This window comes from Solanum tuberosum, unplaced genomic scaffold (genome assembly GCF_000226075.1).
Source record: "Solanum tuberosum cultivar DM 1-3 516 R44 unplaced genomic scaffold, SolTub_3.0 scf00022, whole genome shotgun sequence".
In the NCBI taxonomy this organism is placed as follows: domain Eukaryota; kingdom Viridiplantae; phylum Streptophyta; class Magnoliopsida; order Solanales; family Solanaceae; genus Solanum; species Solanum tuberosum.
This window is the reverse complement of record NW_006238948.1, coordinates 104,377-126,421: the sequence shown is the minus strand read 5'-3', so window position 1 is coordinate 126,421 and position 22,045 is coordinate 104,377. Positions and strand designations below refer to the sequence as shown.

Below are 22,045 nucleotides of genomic sequence, written 5' to 3'. Positions count from 1 at the left end.
TCATGGGCTACAGGTTGAATTTTGAAGGGGTTGAAAACTGGCACGAAGGGCCATTTGGCGAGCTGGGTCGAGATTGTTGATTGGTTGAACGGTTCACCAAAAACCCCTCAGATCACCCTTAATTTCCTCAAGTTAGTGATTTTGATTCTGTAATTTTTGGCGATATCCTTGAGCTCACCGAGTTAACTCAGTGATTTGTCGAAAGTCCTTCTTGATCACCATTATGCGCCCCTAATCCTTAAAATACACTGTAACTTTCGATGAGCTACTTCTAGTTCACCGATTGGTGTCGACAATCCGCCGAAAGGCCCTTGACATCACCGACTTGATTTGAATTTTTGATATTTTTTCTTTGTAACTTTCGGTGAGCCTGATCTGGCTCGCCAAAGTGACTCGGCAACTCGCCGAACGGCTCGACAAGTCTTTCTGCAATTTATTTTCAGTACTTTTTCTGGAATTGTTTTCTAACATTTTTCTATGTTGTTTGCAGAAACGGATAGAAGCAATATGAATGGTGGAGACATGCCGCCACGGAAGCGGGCACGAGGAATGGCTATTAATGAGAACGCAGTTGCTTCCAAGGCAAAGGCTTAGAAACTAACTCCAAAGGGAGGAAAGGGAAAGGGCAAAGCCCCCGTGGTTGAGACGTCGGAGTATAACTCTGATAGTGAGGGAGTGTACGAGACTCACCTCATCAAACAAAGAGGAGAATTCTCAAGATTATCAGGCTTCCATCTCTTAGCCTGAGGATGACCAACTATTACATCCCCGGAGAGCAGAGCTTTAGTCCAAGGCAATGCACGATCCGTTTAAGATCCCTATGCCTCAGGCTCCTCCTCCAGCTCCTGCACAGACTGTGGTCCCGGTGCCACCAGTACAGGGTCTTCCCCCCCAGTAGCTAAATCGGTTAAAAGCTGAGGGATTGAGGACCATTTTAAAAGAGAAGAGATTATCCATAGATGGTGTGGTCGACAGATATCCAGCAGTGTGGTACACTCTTAGGTTCCACAAATTTGACATCTTCACCAAGCCCCGTGGCCCATATATTCCCACCTGGGTAGTGACCTGGTAACTCAGGCGAAGAAAAAGGCTAGTGCCTTCAAACCAGTGGTCTTTGTGGTGGTCCGAGGGAAGAAAGTTAAATTCAACAGTGATGATATAAATGCAGTATTTGACATTGCCTCTGACTTCATACATGAATAACAGAGTATTATCACGACAAAAACTCTGGTGGATTTAAAAGGTTGGTTGGACCCCCTGATTTCTGACACCACCCCAAGGTGGATTGAGGCTAGGGAGCCGATAGAGAAGAAGGACCTCAACATAGCTGCTAGATATCGGTTTGGATTCATCAGCAACACTATCATGCCGTCGTAGAATGAGTTTATTCACTTCCACCCAAATGCGGCAAACCGCCAAACCACTCGGCAAACCGCCAAACTGAAGAACTGAAGAAAAGTGATCCTGACAATCGCCAAACCACTCGGCAAACCGCCGAAGTGGCTATTTAGCTCGCCAAAAGTTTCAGTGTGCCTGCCCTGGGGAAGAAACCAAGTTGGCGACAGAAATGGCCAATCGGTGAATCGTCTATCCACTCCGCGACCAAGTTAGATCGCCTAAAGATACATGAACTAGGAGGTTGATGACCAATGTAAAATGGCGATGGAAGGGACCAAAGGGCAGATCGCCGAACCACTTGACGAGGCTGACTTAATCAGCCAACAAGACTTTCAGGCTAAATTTTAGGAAACTATAAATTGGATTTTCAAAGGAATTTTGAGTAACTCTCTCCCAAATATTACACTTCCCATTCTAGAGTTAGAGTTTTCTCTCCAATTTTTCAGTTCTTATTGTAGATTTTGAGGATTTTGACTTGGGTTTTTGAATTTACTATTTTGGAACTTTGTAAAGGCTTGGAGACTATTACCCAGCTGATGGCTAATCGAGTTGGTAATTGATTTTACCTATTTATGATGATTAGCTAAATCCACAATTTTTGGGGTGTGATCCTGTGATTATAGGTTAAATTAGCTTATGGGTATTGCTTATTACTGATTTTAATGCTTAATTGAAGGTTTAATTGATAGATGTGTTTTAAACTAAGAATTGTAGTTGCAAATGCAATTCGAACTTAGAATTCTAGGCTTGCTTGAAAAAAAGGTTTTAGAATCAAAGCTTTCAATTGATGATTGTAGTTATCGGGTTAATATGGGTTTAGCTTGAAAGAGTAAATTCTATATCCGATTCTACCGATATAGCTTGAAAGAGTAGATGGATTAAGGTGTGGGTTGTTCTTATTTGCTAAGCTTGTTGATGTTTGAAAGAAATCACTTGAATTGAATAGTTGTTCGAGAGAAAACTATTTCACCTATAGCCTAGTCTACCCACGAATGTTTAGCTATTTATTAGTAGTTTCAATTACCTATACAGTGAAATTTCCCTATAATTGATCACATCTCGAGAATTCCTCTTAATATTATTGATTCCCCTGTTTTCATTCTTGTTTCAGTTGTTAACTGCAAATCCAAAACCCCCCATCTGACATTTGTTTTCACCCCTTTAGATTTTTTTGTATGTCTTCGATAATTTTTATTCCTATAACCGCTTAGACCACGTTTGCACTTCATAATTGAATTTTGAACACGTACCGCTCCCTGTGGGTTCGACCCCAACTCTTCTTTGGGTTTTATACTATTTAACGATCATTTACACCTAGAATTGGATGAGGTGTATTTAGGATGTTTAATTAGTGCCTTGGTTGACATGGAAAGAGGGAAGATAAAGTTCCGATTAAACAATGAGAAGGTAACTTTTAACATCTGTTGGTCTATTAAGCATGAAAGGTATCTTAAATCAGTATATGTGGTGAGTCACATTGAGGGGCACAACTCTGAGGTATCCATTAAGAAAAGGTTAGGTGTTGATGCGCTAGCAGCGGTGATGATGAATTTTGATAGTGATGGTATTAATGAGTATGATAAGCTAGTTGCCGTACTTAATAGGTTCGAGTTTCGTTTCAAGCAAAAGCAGTTGGAATTAGACATGAAGAATCGTGACACCCCACCTGCAAAACCGTGTATTGATGAGCCTCCAAAACTGGAACTGAAGGTCCTTCCATTCCACTTGCAATATGTATTCTTGGGGAAAAATAACACCCTACCTAATTTAATTGTTGCTGACTTGAGTGAAGGGGAAATAGAGGCTGTGATATCAGTGTTAAAGCGGTACAAGAGGGCTATTGGATGGACTATTGCGGACATTATTGGGATTCCACCGGGCATTTGTTCTCACAAAATCCAACTCATGCTAGACAGTAAACCAAGTATTGAGCATCAAAGGAGACTAAATCCCCCTATGCAAGAGCTTGTGAAAAAAGAGATCATTAAGTGGTTAGATGCTGGAGTTATTTATCCCATTGTTGATAGTCGTTGGGTTTTCCCAGTTCAGTGTGTGCCAAAGAAAGAAGAAATCATTGTGGTTCCTAATGCTAAAAATGAACTCGTTCCAATGAGGCCAGTGACTGGTTGGATACTGTGTATGGACTACCGCAAGCTAAATGCATGAGCAGAGAAAGACCACATCCTAATGTTGTTCATGGATCAGATGCTAGATAATCTTATTGGTAAGGGTTGGTATTGTTTTCTAGATGGGTATTTGGCATACAATAAAATCTCCATAGCTCCAGAAGACCAATAGAAAACCACCTTCACTTGTCCTTATGGGCCTTTCACCTTCAAAATGATGCCATTCGGGTTGTGTAATGCTCCATCGACCATCCAGTTGTGTATGATGTCGATATTCTCAAATATGGTGGAGGACACTATAAAGGTATTTATGGATGATTTTTCTATGGTAGGTGACTTGTTTGGTGATTGTTTGATACATTTGGCTGAGGTACTAAAATGGTGTGAGGAGTGAAATCTTATGCTCAATTGGGAGAAGTGTCACTTCATGGTAAACGAGGGTATAGTTCTAGGTCATCGAATTTCACAGAAAGGTATTGAGGTTGATAGAGCCAAAGTTGAGGTAATAGAAAAGCTTCCACCACCCATCTCTGTAAAAGGTGTTCGAAGTTTTCTTAGGCATGCAGGTTTCTACTGTAGGTTCATAAAAGATTTCTCAAAAATTGCACACCCATTGTGCAAGATACTCGAAAAGGAGTGTAAATTTGATTTTGATGATACTTGTCTGAGAGAATTTGGAGAGTTGAAAGAAAAGTTATCTTTGGCACCTATCATTATTTCACTGGATTGGGGTTAACCGTTTGAAGTGATGTGTGATGCGAGTGGGGTGGCGCTTGGTATGGTATTAGGACAGAGGCGAGAGAAGATTCTTCATCCGATTTGCTATGGAAGCAAAGCCCTGAATGTGTTTCAAAAGAACTATACGGTAATTGAATAGGAACTTCTTGCGATGGTTGTCACATTTGAGAAATTTAGATCCTACTTTCTTGGTACTAAGGTCATAGTGCATACTGACCATTTTGCATTGAGGTATCTGATGGCTAAAAAGGATGCAAAACCAATGTTGATTAGATGGGTATCGTTGCTGCAAGAGTTCGATTTTGAGGTTAAGTATAGAAAGGGAAAAACAAATCATGTTGCTGATCATTTATCCATACTAGAGGAGAAAGGTATGATCAAGTTAGAGGATGGAGTTTAGATTAATGATGCGTTCCCTAATGAACAAGTATTGGCTGCTTCTTATGATCTTATCCCTTGGTTCACAGATTTTGCTAACTACTTGGCAAGTGATTTGGTTCCGTCGAATTTGTCATTCCACCAAAGAAAAAATTCAAGTCTGATGTGAAGAAATTCTTTCGGGATGATCCTTACTTGTTTCGAGTTTGTGCTGCTAGGATTATTCGTCGATGTGTGCCTGAGATTGAGATTATGAGTATTCTTGAGGCGTGTCATTCATCGCCTGTTAGTGGGCACCATAGTGGTATTCGGACTGCTAATAAGATCTTGCAGTGTAGGTTAATACTGGCCTACCATCCACCAAGATGCTCATGATTTCGCCAAGTCTTGTGATCGTTGCCAACGAGAAGGATGAATTTCAAAAAAGAAAGAACTACCTATGAACCCGATATTGGTGATTGAGTTATTCGATGTCTGGGTCTTGAATTCATGGATCCATTTGTGAGTTAGCATGGGATGAAGTACATTCTTTTTGCGGTTGACTATGTATAGAAATGGGTGGAAGGAATTGCGCTTTCAAACAATGAGGGAAAGAGTGTCACCGCATTCTTGAAAAAGAGCATCTTCTCCAGATTTGGTACACCTAGGGCAATTATCAGCGATGGAGGTTCTCACTTTTGTAACAAGTTGTTCAAGGCGTTGCTAGAGAAATATGATGTTCCCCACAATGTAGTCACTCCTTATCATCCGTAATATAGAGAGATAAAGAAAATCCTTGCAAAGATTGTGAACGCCAACCGAACTAATTGGTCAAGAAGGCTTGATGATGCTCTATGGGCCTCTCCCACCACATTCAAGACTCCCATAGGTATGTCCCCCTACCAACTTGTATGTGAAGTCATGTCCTTTGCCTTTTGAGCAAGAGCATAAAGCAATGTGGTCACTCAAGAAGTTGAATTTGGATTGGGACGCCACTTCAAGTCTAAGACTGAATGAGATGAATGAGCTCGATGAATTTTGCTAAAAAGCATATGAGAATTCAGCCTTGTATAAGGAGAATATGAAGAATTACCATGATCAAAAGATTGAAAAGCGCGAATTTGCTCCCGGTGATCTGGTATTGGTATTTAACCCAAGTGGATCGGGCCATTCAGAGTAACCCAAGTGTTTCTACATGGAGCGGTTGAACTCGAGAACAAGGAAGGAACGAGGTTCAAGGTGAACGGCTAGAGGATAAAAGTCTATTTGGGGCAAGTTGAGAGTATCAATGAGTTGATAGAGGAATGGAGTTTTGGTGAAGTTTGAGTAACCAATGGGTTTGTGTCGTGCCGCGACGTTAAATCAAGTGTTGCTTGGGAGGCAACCAAATATGTACATTCTAACCAACTATAGAAGTTTCCTTTAGATATAGGAGTTTTCTTAAAATTTTACCTTTTTAGAAAGGTGTTTATTAATTTTTATGTTTAGTGTTGGCTAGATATATATAGAATAGGGTCCTTGTAAAAAAAGTGTCCAGAAAATTTTAAAAAAGAAGTTCTAAGGTTTGGTATGTGTGCAGGGACGAAAATGAAAATCTACAGAAAATAAGTTGATGCAGTGATCTACGGATCCCATTGATGGTCTGTCGGTCAAACCATGGACCGTGGATGACATACGTAGATCCCAGGTATGTATTCAAAAAAATTTAAGTGTTGGAGTAAACCACGGTCCCCATCGACGGACCGTAGGTCAATCCACGGACCATCGACGGGGTCTCGTGGGTCTAAGTTAGTGTTTCTGATGACCCGACTCGGACCCCAATTAAATATAACCCTTGATTTTAAATTCAATTCCCATTTCCCTATTCCCCCCAACCATTGCAAACCGAATAAGTACCCCATATTCACCCCTTAATCTCCCCCATTTATTCCTCCATATCCTCCCCTTCCAATTCCATTTCCCCCATTCTCCAAAATTCACAACATTTTCTCTCCAAAAGATTTTAAAGTCCGGTTTCGATGTCACCATTGGTCTAGGAGCATTTGCACTTTATCATAGACTCACCAATGTTGTTTACTTGTAAGGTAATCGATCTCTCCTAAACTTTGAATCTTTCATTATTTAAACATGAAGTCGCAACGTTGACTCAAATGCTTGCATAATTGGTAATCGATCTCTCCCAAGCATTCAAATGCTTGCATAATTGGTTGAATCTAGTATAGATAACACCCTTGAAATGATGGTGTGTGAGTGTACAGTTAATTTAAATCGAATAAATGGTCTGATAGGTCTAGTTGAGAGTTTTGACTTAGGGTTTCGTTGTTTCCTTGTGTTGAACTTTGAATTTTGCATAAATCGAAACCCAACAGATGATCAACTATTGAGTAATATGTTGAAATGCATGTATAGAGTTTGATTGGTTGAATGATTGTGGAAGTAATGGTGTTGGATGAAAGTTTGAAGTCCATGCTTGGAACAGTTTTGGTACACGACCACAACCGACGGACCGTAGGTCGTGGTCCGTCACTGACCTTCCCAAAAATATTTGCTAAGTTGTGAACCACGGTATGGAGTACGGTCCATCGTTCCATTTTTAGACCATTCTGCACATCCGTGGTCCCAAATTTAGAGACCCCAAAATTGACTTCCTAATCTACGGAGGGGACCAACGGTCCGTCATTCCATCAACAGTCCGTAGGTACCCATCGTACCTCCCAAAAACACCTACTGCCTGGAATTCTTTTTAATTTTTGTCTAAGTCTGATTCTTGTTCTAAAATTATTTCATGGGTCTTTTGGTGTTCTTTTAGTACTTCCGAGTCTTCCATAGGTACCATGGCCCCAAAACAAGCTCCCATTTACTCCAGGAAGGGCAAGTCCAAGTCAGTCGCCCCTTCCCGACGTATGCTAGATGAAGGCAGCGATCATGAGTACATCCCAGAGACCACAAGAGGCTCCCCTACTGCCCTCGGACCACGAGGAGCAGGGCCAGACATATTATTTCATCCAGTAACGAGGTCAGGGTCACGACCCCCCAGTCTGAGGAGGGGGCTTCATCTTCAGAAGAGTTGCAGTCCTACTCTGAGTCGCATTCTGGGTCCCTTCAAGCGGGGCTTCTACTTCTTCATCTAATGGCCTTGTACCACCCAGAGCTGAGCCTAGTGCCACAAAGCCGAATAGGTGGTGCGTCGAGGGCCAGTACCAAATCTATTCTAATACCAAGATGTTTAATGAACATGAGAAGATGGCTCGCATTATTACTGAGGAGTGTCGGGTCCTTACTCAGAGTCTTCACACAGTACCTACTATTGAGGAGTTGTTCAGGAGGTACATGTGCGAGTGGATAACACAGAGTCTAGGAAAGTTCAGCGAGGAGATGACTCGAGAGTTCTATGCCTCCTACGCTGCCACTGTCCATAATGATATATCTAAACAGGAAAAGCCATTAGCTCAGCCCCTACTTCTGGCTACCTTTGTGCAAAAATTTTCAATTGATATATTCGAGACCACTATCTGTTGGTTCATCTATGGTTCAGCCCATAATCTGCTGATCAATATAACGGAGTATGTCTATAGAATGGGCGTGGTGCAGAGCGGGGAATTTTAGAGGGATGACGAACAGAGAGAGACATTTCTTCGGTGGATGGCTCGTCACATTGCAGATGAGGGGGAGCGTATCGAGTAGGTGCGCAATACTACTTTGCTTATCAAAAAGGCAACTCTGAGCTACACTGCGAAGTTCTTTTGGACCATTATGTGTACCAGAATGTCTCCTACTCAAGCGGACAACTTGGTTACTTGGGATAGGGCCGTGATGTTGGCAGCACTTGTGGCAGGAATTAAGCTTGACTTCGCCCAAATTTTGATTGCTGAGATTCATGAGAGGGCCTTCAAGACCACCCTTACTTTTCCCTTTCCGTGTCTTATATTTCATCTGTGCAGGGTAGCTCGGGTGTCGATTTGGCATTGTGATAGTATGATAGAGGCGAACAAGATGGTGGACATTGGCCTTATTAGAGATGATGCCAATCTGGCTGCACCACGGAGGGATCCGTAGGTTGACCTACTTCCCTTGGGTGTTGATCTTGTTGATGATGTGGAACAGATACAGGTTGATGAGACCGCCATACCGCCCACTACCATAGATGTCATGGCTCCCCCTTCCACTGCCACTAGCCAGGCTGCGAGCTCATCCCGATCCACTCTCCCTTCAGGGTCCACTCTAGTCCCTCTGGCCCGAGTCTAGAGGTTGAAGGCCCTGATGGCTACCTTGCTGTAGCACGTGAGGACTTGGATGCAGCGATATGTTTAGGAGTCTGAGGCTCGTATGGAGAAGATGATGGATAGGAAGATTCAGGCGTTCCATAAGCACCAAGATGCCTTTGAGTTGTGAGTCTTGGGGAGGCCTACACCCACCATAGATGTGACCACTTTCCAGATGGAGTTGGCTAGTCTTCATGTTGATGTTGATGCTCTCCTAGCTCCTACGGAGACTGTATCGTAGGTTGCCCCTGTGATCTAGGAGTATGAGGTGGTGATCACTGCCCTATATGGCGACACTTTGCCACCACTCGATCCTTTCCTTGCTACTGGGAAGAGTCATCGCTCTGATCATACTTCCGACACTGAGGAGGTTCGACGAGCAAAGAAGAGGGAGCTCCAGAAGTTAGAGGCAACTCATAATCCTCCCTTGAGGTTTTCTTGCCTGTGTTTTTTTTCTCCAAGGGGCTGATTTACTTTTATGTTGGACCGGCATATTTAGTATTGTATGTGTAGAAGTAAGTAGAAGAATGAAAGCATGATGGCATAACAAGCATGAAATGATACCTGTCCAAAATTTTAAAATGTGTTAAATCTATAGGTTCAATGAGTTGAATGTGTTGGATCTTCATATGAAATGATAAGGAACCCGTACGATAGAGTGAATTAGGCTAAAACATGAACTGGGTAATTTAATAATTCGGTGATGAAATAATGTGCCAAGTGTGTGTGAGATGATTTTGTATGTTCATGCAGTGTGTTCCAATCTAGAACTTGCCTCGTTGTTCCTGTAAAGACAACCTACGCTAGGAATTGGGAGATAATCATAGACCCTTGTTCAAATGAGTCCACTAAAGCCTAAAATGATTCAACCAAAAGAAATAAATGCTCCCTTTGATCCAAATGTTTGAGCCTAATGTAGACCACTTCTTTCAATACAACTAATTCACCTTCCCAAAAAGATTGTTTTGGCCCTGGTCCCTCCTTGGACATATGCACCTTAAATTAGGCCAAGAGTCTAAGTTGAGGGTGGCTAATTCAAAAAGTTAACTTAATCTTAGCTCTGGTCTGACATAGAATATTGTGCACCTCAACTCATGAAAAATACATAAGTTGAGGGTGGCTACAAAAATGGAAACCAAAAAAAAGGGTATGAAAAGAGTTGTGTGTAGAGGAAAGAAAAAGATAGAAAAAGATGTGACTGAAGTCAAAAGAAACAAAAAGAATGATAATGATGATGAGAAACAAAGAAACAAGAAGTAAAAAAATAGTGAAAATGAAGAGTGATAAAAGTCAAAGTCATAGCTGTGCTGAAGGAAAAGAGCAGAAAATAAAAATATGTCAAGAATTGGTTGAAAAAAGAGGTAAAAAACCAATGTAATGTCAAGGAGGGCAGAAAAGTCACTAAAAGTACCCAAATGTACCCTACAAGACCTTGATCCTACGTTACAAGCTAAAAAAGTCCTATAATGATCCTAGATACTACTTGGAGAGTCGATGCAGTAAAAATATGGCAAGCCTATGGTATTGACCACTACCTGTATTTGAATTCACTTCTGAGCGTGAGTGTTGAATGAATCCTTGAACTTAAAATTATACTCACTGTGTGAAAAAGGATTTCTATGAAGTGATGGAACTAGTTACATTGTTGGAGAGTTGGTACCTTGGCGATTGTTGAAAGTGTATGTGATGATGGCTATTACTCTGTCTATGTCATGTGTTGATCCGTATGAGTTAGCTTATTGAATCTTAATGAAAAGATTTGCATTAAGTGATGCAATTGATTGAGACAACCATATGATTGCTTGAATTTTTATGTTTGCTTCTACATAAGTGTCGTTTAGAGTGTTAGTGTGTCGCTTGAGGACAAATAAAAAGTTTAAGTTGATGGTGTTGATATACCGTGAGAATGGTATTTTTGATGCGTTTCACTTAGAGTTTGTGTGTGTCTTCAACTATTTTGTTATTAGAAATAATGGTTTTATGTAATTCTTGCAGGAAATAAGTTCGGATGCAGCTGATTGAGATAAGACCTGAAAATTGCAAAAGTGGCTAGTGACGGAGCCAATAACGGACCGTAGGTCCACTGACGGCCCGTAGGTGGTCTAGTTTAGGTGAAAGTTTAGGGAATCTGACCAAGTGTGAAACCACAAAAGCAATAATGACCGTAGGTCTAGTGACGACCTGTTCTACACATCCGTCGATGAGATCAGAGAATTTAAGGTTCTAGTACCTGAACCATGGAGGTGACCTACGGATCGTATGTCGACCCACGATCTGTAGGTCGAAGTGTTGATAGAAACAGTGTCTGAACTGATTTTCCTTATTTTCCTTTCCTAGTTGGTTTAGGTTTTGTTTTTTATAAATATTAGTTGTAATTTCCATTTTTAGGAGTTAGACATTATTGTATACTTTTAGTTTTGGTCTTTTGGAATTATTTTGCAAACACTTAGCAATTTAATTTCCGGAAGTTGGTTTATGCAATTTGACTTTGAATTTCAATTCAAGATTTCGGGTTTCATATATTCTCATTGTAATTTCATGAATTCTCTTAACCTAATTATTAATTGCAAACTCTCAAGCATGAGTAGCTAAATCCACAAGTAGGGTTGTGATAACCATGAGCAATTAACAACGTATGAATAATAACTAAGTAGTTCTTGAATAGTGTTTATGCATGTATTATTAATCCTTTCGTTTAGAAGTCTTTTTAACGGTGGCCAATGTTAGAACTTGCCTTGTTCCTACTTGCCTTACCAAGGGGGTAATGAATGAGAAAATGATTAAATAACAAAGATTTAGTTAAGGCTTTGCTGCTATCTCATAGTCTGACTTTAATCAATCGAAGTGAGGGTGAAAACCCCACTAAATTGACACGATGACTAATTTGCGGTGAAGGTAAGGGTTACTAAAGCACACATTCGTATATTTTTTTGTCGCAAGTGAAAGTTCCTATTAAGATTATCAATCACGTAGGGATACATAACTTTTCAGCCTTGCATGTCAAACACAAGGATAGGATTACTACTATTAGGATTAATGCGTTAAGAGCTCGTGGGGAACACATATACCCTAGTTTCCATCTTATATTGATAACTTAAATTGTGAATCTTGTTTACTTGTTACAATCTGTTACTTATTTATAACATCCCCCTTGCTTACTTTTCTCGGAAATAGTTTGACTAAAATGATATAATTGTGAGTTAAGTTTAAGTCTGAACCATATTCCTCTTGGGATCGACCCCACCTACAAGTTGGGTTCTTTATTTGGCAACGACCGCTTATACTTCTTTAGGGAGGTGTAATTTGGGTGTATCACTCATCACCGGCCACATCCACGGTGTAGGCTCGGGGCGTGACAAACACATCCCTCTAAATGGTACATCCTCTATATTTTCTTATTTTTCCTCAATCCACATAACACTTGTCACAACTATGTCTCAGAACCAATGCAAATGACATGTTCACAAAAATAATGAGGAGATGACCATTTTCATAATAATGCACAATGGTGATACAACATCAACAATGAATCAATAAGTCTTTCAAACCATTCTGAACACATCATACACCAATAATTAATCACATTGCATTTTAGTAGCCCCTTTTCATCATTAGAATTATTCAATATGGACAAGTCAACCCATCACAGGGTCCCATTACTCCCCAATACATACCATAAGGAAACACACGATTTTATACACTTAACAAGGGTTTAAAAATCCATTTCCCTCAAATAGTCGAACAATTACTCCGGGACTTGAGATTTCCCCTTTTGTTGGACTTCTAAATAAATTCAGTCTATTCAAATAAATAACTACAATAAGATTTCGAAACTAACAACACTCATATTACTATATGTCTAGCCTAGACTCAAAAACTTATCAAAACCTATAATCAAGTTCTCCAATATGGATGCCAATTAACATGTCAATTCTCATATTTCCAAATTTCAAGTCTAGGGTTAAATTCCAATTTCCCAGTATCACAAATCTAATAATATTCATATAATATAATACACCTAATATATATATATATATATATATATATATATATTACGTTGATAAACTCTTCAAAGTTGGCATTATTAGCCAATGTTGCTTGTCCCCACCCAATTGCCATTAATTACTTGCATGAACTCTACTGTTCTCTTTCCCCACATATTATTAATATAGAATAATAGTGATATAACTTCATTCAAGTTTCACGAATATATAAATTTGGGTGAGATTATACCTGAGATACTCGATCAGCCTTTGGTTGTTGGTCCAGGTTCTCGTTTTCCAGGTATGTTTTTCCTCTTAAATTGTATAGTCTAAAATTATTAAACCCTACTAACTTACTTCAACAATAGGATATTAAATAAATTATTGATTTGGCGCATTAGCTAATTACTAAAATTAGATACTTAAAATTTACCCGCCAATTAAATGACCATAGTTAAACGAGTAATTTAAAATTTCCATTAAAAATTTACGGAAAGGGTCCTTTATGAAAGAGATAGGACTAATTCTCAAAATGGCCTAATGGATCATTACATTATCCACCACTAAAAACCATGTTCATCCTCAAACATAAGGAAGAAGAAGGAAGAATAACCAATGTTACCAAAAGGTTGTGGTATAATTTCGAGAGTCAATGTTTCTCTCCAAGTGAGCTTATCCTTAAGATCATTCCATCAAGAGGAACTATTAAGGACTGAACTTTCGAATCAAAATTTGACAGATCCACAAATTGGGAGTGATTACCAGTCATGGACTAACCCATGAACCCAATCTGAATTGAAACCCTTTGGACCATAACACAACAACCATGATGAATCTTTTTCACATAACCACGATAAAATTCTAAACCAATACTAGCTACAACTAGAAGTGAACCTGAACCAACCACCACACACTCATAATGCATGAACCATCACAAATCTTATCAAGATTTCCTTCTCACAACACAATATTTTCACGAACTTAAGTTCTAAAAATCTATTCTTTAGACATCGGGTATTCATCAATGGATGGTCAAACTTATCTAACCAAAAGAAGAAAATGATCCAGTAACCACCCAACGAGCAATACATTCAAGCATACAAAATCTCTAACAACACTGTCAGAATGCTAGATTAGTAGCTATGATTGTAGACAACCCTTAAGAATGGTAGAACTAGACCTAATGATCCCCACATTTAATCACACATAGGCAGAACGTGATCCTGATGACGAGATAAATCTTAAAATGGTTGGACAATTGTCAATATTCATGGTAGCTCTCCTATAAATTTTCATAACTAAGGTCGTTCATGTAGAACTACTGGTATACTTCGACTATCCCAAACAACACCAAATATGTCATAATTGAAATGACAAAGTATGCCCAAGAATGCGAGCCAACCAAGAGGACAATTCCAGGATAGGTATACCCGATCCACCACTAGAGATTCACCCATAGATGTGGAAACACGTATGGGCATATGAAGAGAATCACACTCCAAACAATATCACCAAAACGAAGTAGGTGATCCATAAGAATGTACCGAACCAAGTTCGAATAACTCAAAATACTCCTTCCATAATAACCATATCGAACATTTCCATTCATTTGACTCCATCTCTTTGATTTTTAGTTACACCTAATCCACTGGTTTGGTCTCCATTATGATCGTACAGATACTCAATTTATCAAACCTCAAATACACCTCACAGTATTCTAATGAAGCCAACACTCTTAATAAAACATAACATCATAATCACATTGTCCATTTACCTTGCTCTGAAAATATCACTAGTATCAAAGTTTTTTTAGCAAATACATTGTCGCCTCTAGAAATTTCAAACTATGGCTTCCTCTCTTTCCATGCAAGCATTTCATTATTGATACGGGGCCCATTCAAGGTTGATTGCACTAATTCCAAGTGTGGTAGTACCTTTCCATTGAGATAAAACTATTGAATACCCCAAAGTCCGATCCACGCATTCTTTCACATACCAAGTTTCAACTACAATTCGACCCATGATATATCACATTCCAAAACTTAGAGAGATTCTTGGTAAACACTAATAATTCTATATACTATGAGCGCATAACCTCCATTTACGATCAAGTGTTTATGTAACACATCACCACAGTGTGTGTAGTCCTATCGATAAAGTAGTCTCAATCCCCTCAAAATCCTCAATAACCATGTAGAACTGTAGGTCTATCTTGTAGTGCATCCATAAGTTATCTACCATAATTTGAACAACCTAACCCCACATAAACACATTAGAATCTTCCATACATCACTGTTAGTCACCTAAATCAAACTCAATCTTTATAAAAGTCGTTAATAATCCCCAGTAAGTCTGTACCAAACCAGTTCACCTTGAATAGCCATTTCTAAACTCAAACGTGAAAATTCATACAACATTACACTCCGAAATAAGGGTCTATATGAGAGATCTTATTCCTTTGACTTTCTTAAATTCTTTCTATGATGCAAATTTTAAATACCTTGAACTTTTCAATACACCAGAATTTTGTTCTTTTCATTAACTCGCTTGCCAATATTGTCGTTTGACCAACAACCCATGATATTTACCTCATACTCTACAACAAAACTTTAAGTGAAGTACTTCCTTAGGCCTTTTAACAATCAAAAGTAACAAACTTTACGATCCAAATGATGTACAAGTCCTTCCAAATGCCTAATAAATGATGTTATCAATCATTTCTTTTCTTACCAATCAATATCTTGACAAAACTACTCCTACGAATGTAGATTTACAATGAAAAATTAAATTCTGATTTCAATCGTACACGTTACCAATCTCAAAACCACAAAAAAACTTATAACTGTACTCGAGCCAAACGTATGTAGACTTCTTCTCAAATCTTATTAGCCAATTTTTAACTCATATGAATGACACGTAACACTATTACCATAACCATAGCAAAACAACTGAAACCACGTGTCTCTGAACCCAATTCTCCATTCTCTGAATATACATCTTTGGCCCTTACAATCTGAGTAAATATCCTTGTTCTCGCCTCTTTCTGAAGGCTAAACTACATCCCACAAATTCTTTTCATTTGTGACTCTGGTTCATTTCAATTCTATTCGAGCGGTATCTCAACACCTTCTACAACTTTCTATGCAGCCACGCTACTCACTAAATAGTAGCAAACCACAACCTTAGATACTCACAAGACGTCATTACAATATACAAATTTTTTAATCAACAATCCTCATCATATAGTAGCATCCCAATCACAATCCATCACAAACTCTTATTATCATTATGCTCGGTTAGCCCTTACCATGACCACAAAGTCAACCTTGTCATCGACATGACATCTCAAACCCAACTTGATGTAATTCTCACCACAAAATACAGATAAAATGCGGAAATAAAAAAAGGATAGAAGAAGACATACAAGATAAGGAAAAATTGGCAACTAAAGGATGTATTAAATCCTAAAACCTCCAACTATAATCCCTAAATAAGAACCAAATCAAGATAAATAGATTGACATAAGAAAAGGAAATCAAAAGCAACCTAAAGGTATATTAAACCTAAACACCTCAATCGATCAATCCGAATCAAGCACTGAATCTCTTACGAAGACCTCAAGGATTAATGGCGTGCTATGTCAAGCTCGCCTAATGGGTTCGGCAAGTCACCAACATGTTCGGCGATGTGACCCTCCCTTGGATGCGTTCTGTAACTTTCGGTGACCTAGTGTCATCGCCCAAGCCCTTTCGGCAAATCTCCAACTTGGTCGGCGATGGGACTCTCTATTGGAAGTTCTCTGTAACTTTCGACGGGCTGGGGGTCATCGCCCAAGCCATTGGGCGATGCGCCGAATGGCTCTTGCTGCTCGCCTAAAGTAGCAGCTTCAATATTCTTCCCTTCACTCCCCAAGTGATCTTCCATGCATGGAACCTCTCCTTGCTATCAATACAAGCTCAAGAACCTACATCCTTGTGAACAATCCTTTAATACTTTGAAGTTGCCAAACTTGGTTGAGTGAATGGTCGTGAGGCAATGAATTGCATCATTCTCCCCATCTTGGAAAGTATTCATCCTCTAATCCAAACCTTGCAAAACTATAGGGAAAGCAAATAATAACAATATCCTCATGGAATGAGGTTTAGCGTTAGCAATAACTCTTCTATCACAATGCCAAGGATGCACAAATTTAACATATAACCAATCATCAAAATGATCAACAAAGGGTTTGTAACCCATCAAAAAAAAAGATACTTGGATACTTAAGAAACTTTGTCAAAGGGGTAGAGCGAAGGAACAAATACACTTAAGCAACTACACATGTAACCCCTCATTGGTTCCATATTCCAACAAGTACAATTCCCATTTTAAGTCAAGTATCATATAACATTCTCATACATAAGTGCAAAGGCATAAACAATGTTAACCCAAATTAAGACTCTATCTAATGCACTAGCTAACTTCAAGAATGTAATTATTCCCAATTCATGAGAGGGGTCAACTACAAAAGTATTCGCCACACAAATTGGAAAACATACCTCATTCAAGCACATAGGATCAAGTAATAACACCAAGTAAGAATCATATGAACGAAAGAAAGTGTTACTACCATACTCATCACAATTTTGACCAACACCGGGGTCAAATGTGAAGGGATTATATAGCATTGAGTCAAGGAGACTCCCATTTTCCCTATTGATACTACTATTAACATAAAATAAGCTACCCACAGAAGCATGAGTATCATCATATGCAAATAGATAATAGAGAAAAAGGGTCATGTACACTAGGGACATCTAAGGTGTTCCTGTATGCAAGATCACAACTATGTTCAAGGATCCTAGCACTCATTACCTTACAAGAAGAAACACACAAAGACATCATGGCGAATTTAAGATAAACATCACCTTCTCTTGACAAATAACTCCTACCCCCATAAGATCCACAATTAACAAGATGATACTCAAAGAAAGAGTAAAGAAAGGGGTTTGGGAAACTATACTTCCCCCTACGCAATGTAGGCCCCTCAAGTGGATTGTAAACCCTCGAGAAGGACTTTCCATCATAGGGAAAGGTGTCAACATATTCATCCAAATGAAGCTTGTCATCTTGCCCAAGCATTACTTCACGAGTGCCACAATTCAACTCATTACTGGGGTCAAATGGAAAGGAAATCCATGAATATATATCACGTACACCCCCTTTTGTCCAATTGACACTCTTATCTTCTAAAAACACACTCCACTAAAAAACGTGAGCATCATAATATGTAAATAGGTAATAGAGAAAAGTGTCTCGCAAATCAACTTCATCTAAGGTGTTTTCATAGGTATGACTACTAGTAGGCTCAAAATCATTGGTCATACCATTGAGAATTGGAACACACCAAGAAGAAGAGGTAAGGGGAAAACAAATGCCACCTTCCTTCTTATCAGAATCCTTCCCCACAAGAGTACTCTCATCTTCCAAGAAGAGATTTCCATCTTTGGGAGGAAAATCTTCACACCATAGTGGGTTACTAAAAAAAGTATAGTTATCAAGAACTACACTTCTCTCATGGTTCACACCACTAGGCACTTCACTAGGAGTGATTTCATCATCTTCAAACAAGATTTTGTACTTAAAGAGAGAATGATTAACCACCAGTGAAGAATTAAAACATGTAAGTTCACCCTCAAAAAGAAACATGTCATTTTTCGAAGCATTTTCAAGCACATGATCTCTATGAGCAAACCAAGCAATCAGATTTTCCACAAAAGATATGCTCAAAGAGTCACTCCTATTCAAGTGATCAACATTATTATCAGTATGACCAAATTGAGGTTCCTTAATCACATCACAAGAACGCCCAATTAGTGAGCTATACTCAAATGCAAGTTGATCAACACAATTATCACATGATAATGAACTATCCCTCAAAGCATGGGTGTCAACACTAGGTGGACACAAATCGATCTTACTAGAAGAATCAATTCGGTCATCAATAAGATCAACTAGTGTATCCATACTATCAACATTTACATTATCAACACATGGTAAAGAAATATTAGGCTCACATAAAGATAAGCTATCACTTACACCTTGTTCCTTTGCAATTGTAAGAGTGTTAAGTTTAGTTATTGTACCTTGCAGTTCGCAAGAATTATTTTCTTTACCTTAGAATGACACTTCCTTAGGAATGTTGGGACACCCTAAAAGTGCATCCATCACACATTCAATGGTAGGCTTTTTGTTGGGAACTCGTGTTCCTCCATTCATCATACTTGTACCTACATAAGAACCCTAACAAAGTGAAAGGTAAACAACAAGGTTAGATTGAGATTGTGGCAACCCTTTCACTTTACTCCACTCAACTTCTCCTTTTCCACTCTAAGGTTGCCACCTTACTCTCCCTTACTTCTCTCAATCTTTTGTCTCTCCTTTTGCATCTTAGGAGGAGGAAATAGATGTGTTCCCCATTGATCCACAACATACTTGGACCATTTTTACTTGTTTGGAACCCTATGTTTGTTAAACCAATTGGCTCCCAAACATTAGTGACAAAAGTCCATAGGCATTACATCACACCAAACATCTTCATAGTATTCACCGCGTATAAATGAGACCTTTACAAACTCGGTAACCTTACATCCCTCCATGGTGTATGGATAACGCCTTGATCTTCGGGGTAGCTACCGTAGATGGAGTGATGTAGTTTAGATTGCAACAATCATCGAGGATAATATCAAACCGAAAGCTCCATAAATATCAACCTTCATCCTAAGAACTTGTCTTCTCAGGTCAACATTATAAAGCTTTGTGTACCCCTTTGGCACATACTTGAACCTCATAAGCCCTTTAAATTTTTCCCATGACAAATGGTTGGCATTTCCATTGAGTTTTCGAAGCTATCCCACATGTTTCCACCAACTCAATGCAAGACCTTTAAAGTGTTCAAGGGCATAGATGGGTTGATCAATGTCCCCCAAATCATGGTTTTAGAAATTCTGCTCACATTGCCACTCCCAATCAAGATATGCCCCAGGATCACACTTTTCTTCAAAAATAGGAAGAATAACCCTTTTGGTATCGAGACCTCTAACACATCCCCCCATATCTGCCTTGGTTCCTATATCCCAACAAGTGTGCATTAACATGAGAAGTGTAGGATGTAGTATCCTTAGACATTAGAGATGCACACTCTTTTCTTCCCATCGAATGACACTGACTTGAACTAGTGTAACCATACACACCGCTTCGACTAGGGCAAGGATTACCACAAGACAAAGAATATGAATCTTCACAAGCCTTAGGAGTATGCTCCTCATAATTCTTATATAAGAGAGTATTATACCTCACCTCACCTTCATCATTGGAGTGGGAAGTGTAATATGTTCCATCACAATCAAAGGAACCAACTTCACCCTCAGAGTGGGAGTAAGATCTTTCACGCGCTCCATCATCATCATAGGAGCCACCGCAATGTTCTTCTTCTTCTCCATCTTCACCATAAGAGTTATGATCACCATTTTCCTCATAATCTCCTTCAGAATGGTCGGATAAATCGATTAAAATAACGGACTTGAATAAAAAAGTTAACTACAAAGTAAAAAACTAAAAAGTTCACAAAGAAAGCACAAGAAAGAAAACGGACACAAGACTAATCAACAACTAAGTAAGGACATTTACTAGTTAGAAATTAATTTTTTATAATAAAAAAACTGAGTAGGAATCAAGGAAAATGGGACTAGGATGTTAGAACATGAGATTGGTAAAATGAAGCTCGAGTGTCCACACTTAAACATTATTTTCCCAAAACTGAAGTTCACATCGCCAACTTACTCCCTATAGCTCACCGAATCAGTTCGGCAAGTCGCCAAAGTACCCTCAGGTCGCCCAATTTTCTAAAGACTTAAGTTCATTTGGTGATCTCAGCTCCCATTTGGCGAGTCACCGAGTCAGCTTTGTAAGCACGACTTAGCTTACCCAATTGACCTTCCAACACACTTATAGCCTCCAATTTTGCACTCCTTGTGGTACCCTTGTACTTCCTTGACCTAGTACTTGCCTCTTTTGGTAAATTCCCTTTTAAACCAACACAAGTACTCTTTCCTTTCCTCTTCCTTTTGGATCAAACATCTCATTTTTATGATTCTCCTTCTTGAAGATTTGAAGATCCTTAAGAACACTATGAACAATGGTGAAGACCCAAAATAAAAACCTCAATAATTTTAGCTCGGAATTTCATGAGAATTGAGATACAAGCTCCCCTTGATGTAGGAAACAAACCCCAATACTTTTTATCTTTCAATTCCTTGCCAAAACCTTTAGATTTCAAAACCCATTTCCTTCTTTCGATAAGTCATGAAGAACACCATGAACATGAAGAACACCTAATTTTCAAACCCAATGGATTTCTACTCCGTTTTCACCCAAATTTCACATATGAACTCCTAAGGATATAGAGATCAAACTCCAAGAGTATCCAATTTCACCTAAATCTGGAAACCCACTTGATGTTCTTCAAGCTTCTTCAACCAACAATGGTGGTATTTTCAATAAAGCCCCAAACTTCACCAAATCTCAAACCTAAACTCAAATAAGATTAAGGAACACTAATCTAACCTTAGAAACTTCAAACAAGACTCAAAGTAACAAAATATTATTGGGGTTTTCTTGAAAAACGTTTTTGACTCTTTTTTTTTGTAACAAACCCAAGATTAGAATCGCAGGAATGAATATAAGCTCAACTTTGATACCAAATGATGTAATTCTCACCACGAATTACGAATAAAATGCGGAAATAAAAGAAGGATATAAGAAGAGATACAATAGAAGTAACATCTGGCAACTAAGTGATGTATTAAATCCTAAAACCTCCAATTACAATCCCTAAACAAGCACCTAATCAAGATAAATAGATTCACACAAGAAAAAGAAATCAAAAGCAGCCTAAAGGTATATTAAATGTACAGACCTCAATCGATTAATCCGAATCATGCATCGAATCTCTTACGAAGACCTCAAGGAAATTGAATCTCCAAGCAACCCCTGTTTCTAAACAAAGTTTAACAAAAGCTTTACCAAGCCCTCAAGTCTCTCAAAGGATATCCAATTCATCAATCATTTATTTTCAAAATAGTCTACCTAAAAATAAGACCCAAACAAGCGATTTATAGTTTTAGGCTATTACATCATATGA

The 22,045-nt window shown here is 38.8% G+C and overlaps 1 non-coding gene across 1 annotated transcript; it reads right to left on the bottom strand.

Annotated features, from left to right (window-relative positions):
- Nucleotides 1-18,807: 18,807 nt before the first annotated feature.
- MIR7987 (microRNA MIR7987) lies at nt 18,808-18,864 on the bottom strand. The gene has a single exon (NR_127153.1). It is a non-coding gene; the product is annotated as a microRNA MIR7987 (primary transcript).
- Nucleotides 18,865-22,045: the final 3,181 nt, after the last annotated feature.